We start from the raw sequence: 9,951 nt of genomic DNA, 5'->3' as shown, positions 1-9,951 counted from the left end.
TACTTGGTCGAGACTGTACAAAAATAAAACAAAGCAAATATTATGAAACGTGTATAAAGTGCAGATATTTCTGAAGTGACAGCTGTGAATAATGTTTTGGCTCTTTTGAGCTCATTGTGTTCTCACCGGACTCATGTTGTGAAAAGTCACATGAGAGAGATGCAGTGCCTTCATGTCACAGTGAATGGCAGATTACGTTTTTAATGTAATGAGAACCTCCTGTTTTTTTTGCTTGAATGGGTCAAACTGATGGAAATTATAAATTACAAACTGATTAATTAAAACTCAACCACTTAAATTTCATTACTTTCTGGCACATATAAAACTGAATGAATTTGAAATGACTTTAAACATGAAATAATTCCGCTTTTAGCATTTTTAGCAATTAAATTAAAGTCACCACTGTGGCCTTGACCATCATGTCTGAAAAGCCTGAAAAAGTGACTATTAATTTTTCTTGTAACAATAATAAATACATGATGTATTTTCATGCTTATGTAACATGTTTTATTGTAGTTTTTATTAGTTGAAGTAATGTAAAAATGTTTAAAATTCCATGAACTATGAATTTGTGAATCGATTTTATATAGAACTGATGAATAGCATTGTTTTGATAAACTGGCCGTGATTGTGGGCAGACATCACTTGTCTTTGGAAACTTGTGAAATTGCACCTGGTTAGTACCATACCTGCAAATGTGTCACCTTTTATACACTTAAATATGCGGTTCTTACGTCGTCGTTTGTGAAAACCCAAGGAGTTTTTATTTGGTTATATAAATTAATAACCTGAAGCGAACTGACTTGAGAAAAGTTTTGATGGCATTTTTTTTCATCTTATATCCATGTGATACATAATATAGCAGTGTTTAAGCACAGCACTGCTTTGCTGCATTTCTGCTTTTCCATAAGCGCCACCTGCTGTCAGAGAGTGAATTAGCATTTTTAGCCTGTTTGCTGTTTTTTTTTTTTTTTCAAACGAATTATAACAAATAATCACTTTTTAGGCTGAAATATGATGTTTGCCACTTTATAAAACTTTGTTTTTGTCAAAACGTATTATTTGAACTATAAAGTTGTTTAAATAATTGCTTTTATGGTCATTTTACAGTAAAATGAAGTACAGAGAGTAATACGTCATCACTGCAGCTGACTAAAGGTCTTTGTTGGATTTTTATTTGGTGCATGTGGTTGTAAATTGTCTTATTATTAGTTGCTGATCCCCGTTAGATGTTTTTGTTCATGAATACAAGATGTTTAATTTCTCGTCACTTTTTGGCGTACGCTTGTAGAGTCCAGTATGTAAAACTTGTAAAACAACCTGTGAAGGTTTATGGTTGTGATCGAGCACCTGCCTAAAGTTTTTTGGATGTGCGCATATGACCCTTTCAAGGTTTATGGTTCAGACATGATCTCACCCCCTCCTGTCTGACAGATAACCTGATTGATGGGACACACAGGTGAGCCAAATAAAAGAGGAGGATGTAGAGAGGTGATATACTCTACTGAACTTGAAAAGCTCTTCCAGGAGGAGCGTGTTGATGTGTCTCAAAGCGATGTCTGTGGCGGCTTGCGATGTGGTCTTCATTATGTCCATCTTAATGCCAAATCTTGTGACCGGCTGCGCCTGCATCAGCACATTGTTCCTCGCTGCTTGGGATTCCTGGGAAGTGATCAGCAGGAATGCCCGCTTTGCTCAAATGTTCATGTGGCTGCAGTCGCATTGCAACTGTACAAAAGAGCAGCTGCTGTCATCATTTCTTCATGTGAAGCTTGTAGGTATTAAGGTATTCATGCTTTTTTTTTTTGCTTTGATTTGATTTAAAGAGTATGATGCATTGTAATAGATTATTTAACAAATAATTTCTAATGTTGATCATGTTTCTAATGCATTATACTATATCCAAAGATAGGCGCGTGATTATTTTAATTATTAATGTATTTAATTATTAAATATAATTTGTTGTAACTCTGGTTACAGTTCACAATAAAACATACTATTTTTTAAGTTGTATTATAAAGCATTATTAATGCATTAAAAATTATATTATTTTATGAAGTGGATAGTTCAGACTCTAAATTTGAATTAAATGAGATTTTATTATTATTGTTATTATTATTAGATTATTGTTGCAATTAATTATATTGAACAACTAAATATATTGATAATTAAAATAACAATAATAATTATTATTATTATTTTTAATATAACTTTATCATAGGCAGTTAATTCATTAAGAACGCTCCTTTTTATTGGTAAAATCACATTAATATATGCTTTAATATATACAGGCTTCATGGAGAGTATTACTGAAAACTCTTTGGAAGTGCTGTATAAATGGCATGTTTACAGTGTTTGCAATGAGTTTATGAGCTGATTTGTATAGGAAGACCTGGGATTTGAATTCAGATGGTTTGAGCTGACGGTCTGAATTTTGGGGTGAAGTGTGTCCAACTGTTTCAACGACCCCTGCGGACAAAAAAAGAGACAGCCAATACAGACACATGCCCACACACATTCACACGCTCTTTCTGCTCACCTGTCAGAACAAAGACCTCTCTCTGTAACAAAGAGGCCCTTCAGCTAAGTATCTGAACGCTTGTGTTTACCATCTCTTCATTATATTTTATTACTGTTTCTCATAAATAAAGACGTGGACCAGCAAGAACCTACATAGAAATCAACCTAGAAACTTCATAGAAACTCCCTGGCTGATTTTGCACGGGTCACATTTTGTTCAGAGTTTTGTTTTACAGGAATTGGTTGTCATTCTGATTCTCATTCTGGCTCTATTCATGACAAGATTACTGAAGGAAAGGCTGATGGGTGTTTCTGTTCCCGCTGACTCACTTGTTTGTCCTGCTGTGTGTTCTCACACACTCTCATGTGTCAGTCACTCTAACAATAGCATTTTAAGCCTCAAAAAGGGAGATCGCAGTCCGCCCGGTGCTCAGGGAAAACTCGACTCACCAGTCTGTGATGAAGGAGACGGTACATGGTATTTTTCAGTATGAAAGGATTTATGTTGAAATTCCACGGCTGAGCTGAACTCCTGGGAGTCACTTGCAATATGAACCGGCTTTGCAGCATGTCCTCACTTTGTTCGGTGTAAATCTGTTGGTGAAAACAGCAGCGCACTGCATGTCTACAGTAAATCTGCCTCACGCTGTTTTGGGCCACACAAAAGCAGAGTGACTATTAAAGAAATAATTCACCTAAAAATTAGAATTTGCTGAAAATGTGCTCACCCTCAGGCCATCCGAGATGTAGATGAGTTTGTTTCTTCATCAGATTTAGAGAAATTTAGCATTGCATCACTTGCTCACCAATGGATGCTCTGCAGTGAATGGGTGCCGTCAGAATGAGAGTCCAAACAGCTGATAAAAACATCACAATAATCCACAAGTAATCCACACCACTCCAGTCCATCAGGCTGCAACTTTGTAAGAAACTAATCCATCATTGAGACGTTTTTAACATCAAACCCTTGCTTCTGGACAAATTTTGAGTTCATAATCAATAATAACACTTCCTCCAGTAAAAAAGTCCACCTCCTGTTGTCTCTCACATCTAAATCCAGCCACATATTTGTTTACGACTTTTTGGGCTTGTAAATGGTGCTTGATCTGTGATTTATCTCCTTATTCAGACCAGATTTTAACCGGAGAAAGCACTGTGGATAGAGCACTCATATTTTAGCCAGAAGCAACAGTTATAATGTCTTGATGGATTTGTCGCTTACAAACACGCAGCTTTTGGCTTCACAAGACATTAACTGATGGACTGGAGTGGTGTGGATTACTGTGATGTTTTTATCAGCTGTTTAGACTCTCATTCTGACGGCACCCATTCACTGCAGAGCATCCATTGCTGAGCAAGTGATGCAATGCTAAATTTCTCCAAATCTGATGAAGAAACAATGTCAGCTATATCTTGGATAGTCAGAAAGTACATTTTCAGCAAATGTTTCTTTTTGGGTGAACTTTTACTTCAATTTCTGTAAAAGTCTATTAGACAAAACCAATGGGAACGATTCTGCACGTCAGCAAAGTGTTTTAGATGTCTAGTGTAGAGAGTTAATGTATTGAATTTGTAAAGTTTGGAGTTCTTTACTTACTGTAAATAGTTAAATTGAACAAAATATTGACAGTTCTCAAGCTTCTTGAAGTGATGTGGTGTGTAGTGTACTGGGACTCGAACCCACGACCTTCTCGGTACAAGTCAGACTCTCTAACCATTAGGCCACAACCGGGATGTTTAAAATGGTATGTAAAATGAATAAAATAAACAGGATAATTTGATCCGTCTTGGATTGCTAAAAAGCAAAGTTGTTTCAGAGGCAGAGCGAGTTAGAGGCCTTTGTTGAATGACTATGAAGACATTTTTTTGCACTGATGAGTCGTTCGGAGTAAGACCAGAAACATGTATTATATATTTGATTTTGCATGCAAAGGAACAAGCAGTGTTGTCTTTGCCAAAGCACTGCATTTGTCCATATGTTTTCCTGTTTTCTGTTCCTGTCATTAATAAATAAGGTTGAAGTCAAAGGCAGAAGCTCAGGACGTGCTTGTAGCGCAGGCGGTTATGTGAAGCTTCAAGTGTTGGATTGCGCAGCTTTTCCTTCGATGTTCTGTGGATGGGATCATAATTTGGCAGCAGATGCTGTTTTTAGCCTCAGCCGTAAAACAGGATGAGGTAAGAGCTCAGACTTACAGTAAATCGAAAAACATTTAGGAAATCACACCGAGAAACAGACATTATCATAAAGCAGCATTCTTTTCTTTTTCCTTTTAATGTTGTGGGCCAGTTTTTTGGGGTCTGTTTCAGAGAAGTGTCGTTTAGCCCCTCATCTAACGGGACGTGGCTAATGTTGGTGGTCCACCCGGGACCACAGGAGTAAAAGGAGAGCTGGTTAATGTCCTCTTGAAAAGTCTCACCTCATCCCATCATTATTGTAAATTATCCAACATGTGTGCCTGTATCATCCGGTGTTATTTTAGTATCATTTATATGCTGATTTGTATTTTTTTTTATTTTTTAAGTATTTTAAATTTAGCTTTTATTTTTATATTTTCAGTTTTAATTTTAATTTGTTGCATTTTTACTTAACCACAATTTTCAATTAGCATTTTTATATTTATTATGCGCTTTTGATGTAATGTATATTAAATAAATTTAATATATAATTTATTATTATTATTAAAATTTTATTATTAGTTTCATTTAAATTTGTTATATTTTAATTAATAATTTTAGTAGGCCTACTTCAGATTAAACTTCGACTTAATTTCAACTTCAACAGTTATTTGCCAAAGCAACATTTTGTTCCTAATTTTTGTTTAGTTGAAGTTTTAGAAAAATATTTCTATTTTTAATTATATTTTGTTTCAGGATTATTAAATGCTTTTAGTTAAATTACCAAATAATAAAATAGACTAAATAAGATTAAAACAAATACTTTTATTCATCAAGGATGCATTAAATTGATCAAATGTGACCGTAAAGGCTTTTATAATGTTACAAAAGAGTTCTATTTCAAATAAATGCTGTCCTGAAAAAATAAAAAAGTGTCACCGTTTCCACAAAAATAAAAAAGCAGCACAACTGTTTACAACATTGATAATAATCAAGACATTTTTTACTTGAGCAGCAAACCAGCATATTAGAATGATTTCTGAAGGATCATGTGACACTGAAGACTGGAGTAAAAACAATTCCTGATCTCAGGAAAAAAATACATTTTAAAATATATTCACATACAAAACAGTTCTTTTTAATTTTTATAATATTTCACAATATTACTGTTTTTACTGTATTTTTGATCAAATGCATTTAAATGCAGCCTTAGTAAGCAAAAGAGACTTCCTTCAACAACATCTTACCGACCCCAAACATTTTTAGTAATTCTACAAGTTTATAGTTTAAGTGACCCCATAAGCCATTATTTGTGAAGCTCTCCTTCTTTATAAACTGAAGCACAGAAAAGGGAAGCCGTCTGTCATCAGGACACTCTAGAGGAATGTTAGACCTGAAAGGAAACTCGCCAGGACCTTTGTGTTTACAGGGCGACCTTTTCCCTGTGACCTCTGATCAAAGACACTTGTAAAACAGCAGTGTGTACACACATCCTAATGAGCTGCTTTCTGTGTCCTCCTTCTCTTTCTCGCGCTCTTTTCATGTTGAAGTTCAGTCTCAAAACACTCAGGCTAGCTATGGTAGTTGTGGTCTTCAACTGCTTATTTCATACAGAAGCTCTAAATTAGCACAGTTCGGCTTTGTACGGATGAAGTGGTTGACCGAAATTTACCAGTAATTTCTGTTTTGTCCTTTTTGTCCATTTATTCCTGCATTTTCCACCAAATTGTGGACTTACAATGAAAGTTTTTTATATATATACCAGTCAAGAGTGAGATCTTGAGAGGTCAGTCTTAAATTACAGAGTTTCTCTGCTTGCAAACATCCAAGAAAATCAGAAAAGATCATGTGTGTCCAGTGGAACACTGTAATTAAATAAAAAAATAAATACATTTAGACTTTGCAATTATCCCATTGAGGACATACACAAACATGCTGTTCATTTATCTTTTCCCAAGTCAGTCTTATTTTAACATCACAATTTTTGTTGATATTTTAAATTTCATTTTATTTTACATTTCTATTTAAATGTTGCTTTGTGTGTATGTGTTTTATTTAGTTAAAAAAAAAACATGTCTATATAATTTGGTGTTTAGTTTTGGTTATTTTAGTACTTTAAGAAAGTAAACAAATGAGAAATGTTGCCTTGGCAACTAGATGATATAAAATACATTTTTATTTTTTCCAAGTAATGAAAATGTTTTAGGGTATTTCATGGTTTCATGGAATCATTTCATGTGACATACAACTGAACAGACTACATATTTAATCTTGAATTATTTATTTACCTGTTCTGTTCAGAGAACCATGAAATGCAAATGTATCATTCAATTATTGAAATATTAGGCAAGCGATTGTCTTGACTAAACATTTCTAATGATTACCATACAATAAGCTTCCAGCAGCGTGATCCAAGAACATAAAGCAACGTGCATAAACATACTGTCTGCACATTAGACACGGCATATATATTCTTCCTCAGCAATTAAACGCCCAGTGCTGTGTTTATGTTTTGACTGTGAGCTTGGCTACTGTTTTACCCAAATATATGTTTTTTTTTTTTTTTTATAGTGAACACTCAAGCGTGTTGGGGATTGTTTTATGAGTAGGGTCTCCTCTGGTTTCTGAGGACCGTCCTCCCTAAAATCCCCTCCATGTGCTGAGACCATCATACTCGCTTTATTTTTATTGCCCCTCAACCGGAGTCCCAGTCGTCTAATGGTGCTTGTGGTGCGAAAAGCGCAGTAAAACCCTTACCATGTAGACTTAGAGACTGGCTGGTTGTTTCACACCAACAATCAGAACTCCGTCTGCTATCCAGTGTGAAAATCAAAGTTTAACCACCTGAAATTACCTTTGGCTCTTTATTTAGCGAGCGCTACTGTGCATGCTTGTTTTTTAATGGCGAGAAAACCATCCAAGCATGATGTCAGCTCATTAGCCGAGCATGAGCCCAAACAAACCTGTTATTATTATATCCATCTTCATCGAACACCGCTGTCCTTCATGCTGAAAACACTCGAAAGCTCAAACCGTGTCCATTACGCCTTCAAATGGGAATAAAATTGCCCCTCGGCTCATTTGGCTCCACATGCCAGGCTAATTCGTTGCATGTGGGTTTTCTAGGTTAATTTGTTTTCGTATTTTGTGCAACGGGCGGAAAACCTGCGACTTATCACAAGCGCTTGGGCACAAATGGTTGAGCAGAGTCAACATTTGTACCATTGACAGAGCAGTTTTGCACCATTGACCCTCCTAACACACACTCAAACAATCACTTGACAGCTCAGACTTATTACCTCAAACATCTCACACCCCTGTAGAGTCGTAACACTCAGTCAGTGTGCTGTAACTTGTCATCGTGCTAATCGACACAGTTACACTGCTACGCTCAAACGCACACACCTGTACCGATAGATGCGCTGACAAAAGGGACTTTGTTTTGTTGTGGAATAAAGCTTTGATTAGACTACACACAGTGCCAGATTGAATGTGAAATCTTTATGACTGACTGCTATTGTACCAGTGATGAAATCGTGACATCACGCTTGGATGGTTTTCGCACCATTAACAAACAAGCATGCACAGTAGCGCTCGCTAAATAAAGAGCCAATGGTAATTTCAGGTTGTTAACCTTTGATTTTCACATTGGATAAAAGACAGGGATCGCATTGTTGGTCTTTAAAGACCTTTAAAGTGTTTTAAAGCATCTAAGAGGAATGAATTTCAGTAAAGACATTGCAAAATGTTAAAAGTTGTTTTCCGTGTGGAAAGAACTTTGCTCGTCTGTTGTTGTCATTTCTAATCTAAGGCATACGAGACAACACAAGCGTCACTCATTCATGTGCATTTGAAATCACTCAAACTTTCCCTATTGTTTTATAGCAAATGATATGCACAATTTAGAGAAAAACTGAGTGAAGATTAATGAATTTTGTTGTGTCTTTGTAGTCAAATTTTAAACAGAACAGATTTCTATGCCATAGAACAGGTCATTGCGACTTTTTAATCATGCAATTCAAGCTTTTTTTCGCAACTCTTGAGTTTATGTCTCACAATTCTGATTTCTTTCTTTTATTTAAAGGTGACATATCATGAAAATCTGACTTTTCCAGTAAGTGCTATAATCAGGTCCCTGGTGCATCTACCAACCAAGGAAACGTGAAAAAGATTAACCCAATAACTTTGTTTAGGTAAGCCTTTTTCTGCAAGCGTCTGAGAAAAGCAGCCGTGTTTCTGCTTCCACTCAAAATAGGCATTTTCAAAATGATATAATGAAATCATTTTGATTCAAAATTAAACTTCACAGACACATTCTGGGGACAACAGAGACGTATATTACATATTGTAAAAAGTGGCATAATATGTCACCTTTAACTTGCAATTGTGTGGAGAAAAAGTCAGGCTTGTTTCCAGATTAGAATAAAAAATATATATAATTGCTATTTTTTAATCATGTGTTTTAATCACAGATCTTATGTCAGATTTGCCCGAAAAAAAAAATACTCAGAATTGCAAGGAAAAAGTCAGAATTGCGAAATATAAACTTGGTATCAGAGCCGATCCTCCCTATACGCAAAATACGCAAGCTGCGTAGGGCCCCCAAAACACCAGGGGGTCCCCTTGCTCTCAAAGATGATTTAATTTTAGTTTCGTTTTTGAATTTGGCCAGCGGTTATAAAAACATGAATGATCATTTCTTTTAATGTGGTGCGCTGTCGCCCTTTCTACGTAAAAATCAGTCAAATCATGTAATGTGTCGTACAGTCTTGCTCGAGACTAAAAAAAAACGAGTTGAAAGCACTTTCCAGGAGCGCGATTCGAGATGGAGTGAAACACGAACAAATGCGTTTCATTCATTCGTTCATAACCACTCATACCCCACTCCCCCGCACCCACCCCCCGCCGACACAGTTTTGCGTAGGGCCCCCAGAAGTCTAGGATCGGCACTGCTTAGAATTGCAAGAAAAAGTTAAAATTGCAATGAAAAAAAACTGGGAATTGCAAGATATAAACTCAGAATTGCAAGGAAAGAATTGCTAGTTAATATTTTACTTTAATTTAAAATATTTTTTACTCTGAAATGCAAATTTATATCTCACAATTGCTCAGAATTGTGAGAATTGTGAGAAGTCTGAATTATGAAAAAAGTCACTATTACCTTTTTTTAAGCTTAGATTTCAAGCTACATACAAACGCTGAGTTTGAAAAGATTTTAGACTGTTTTTTCCCTGCTAAGTTGTTTAGACCAGTGTTTCCCAACCGGGGTGCCGTCTGTCGAGAGCAGGGGTGCCGTGTAAAAAATCCTTTTTTAAT

The 9,951-nt window shown here is 35.8% G+C and overlaps 1 protein-coding gene across 2 annotated transcripts in view; it reads left to right on the top strand.

The window, feature by feature from the left end:
* LOC107666038 (ras-specific guanine nucleotide-releasing factor RalGPS1-like) overlaps nt 1–9,951 on the top strand; it is a 133,292-nt gene that overhangs the window by 76,252 nt on the left and 47,089 nt on the right. The gene's annotated exons all lie outside the window — the stretch shown is intronic.

Source organism: Sinocyclocheilus anshuiensis, unplaced genomic scaffold (genome assembly GCF_001515605.1).
Source record: "Sinocyclocheilus anshuiensis isolate Anshui unplaced genomic scaffold, SAMN03320099.WGS_v1.1 scaffold245, whole genome shotgun sequence".
In the NCBI taxonomy this organism is placed as follows: domain Eukaryota; kingdom Metazoa; phylum Chordata; class Actinopteri; order Cypriniformes; family Cyprinidae; genus Sinocyclocheilus; species Sinocyclocheilus anshuiensis.
The sequence above is the reverse complement of the archived record's forward strand: the minus strand, read 5'-3'. Positions and strand labels throughout refer to the sequence as shown.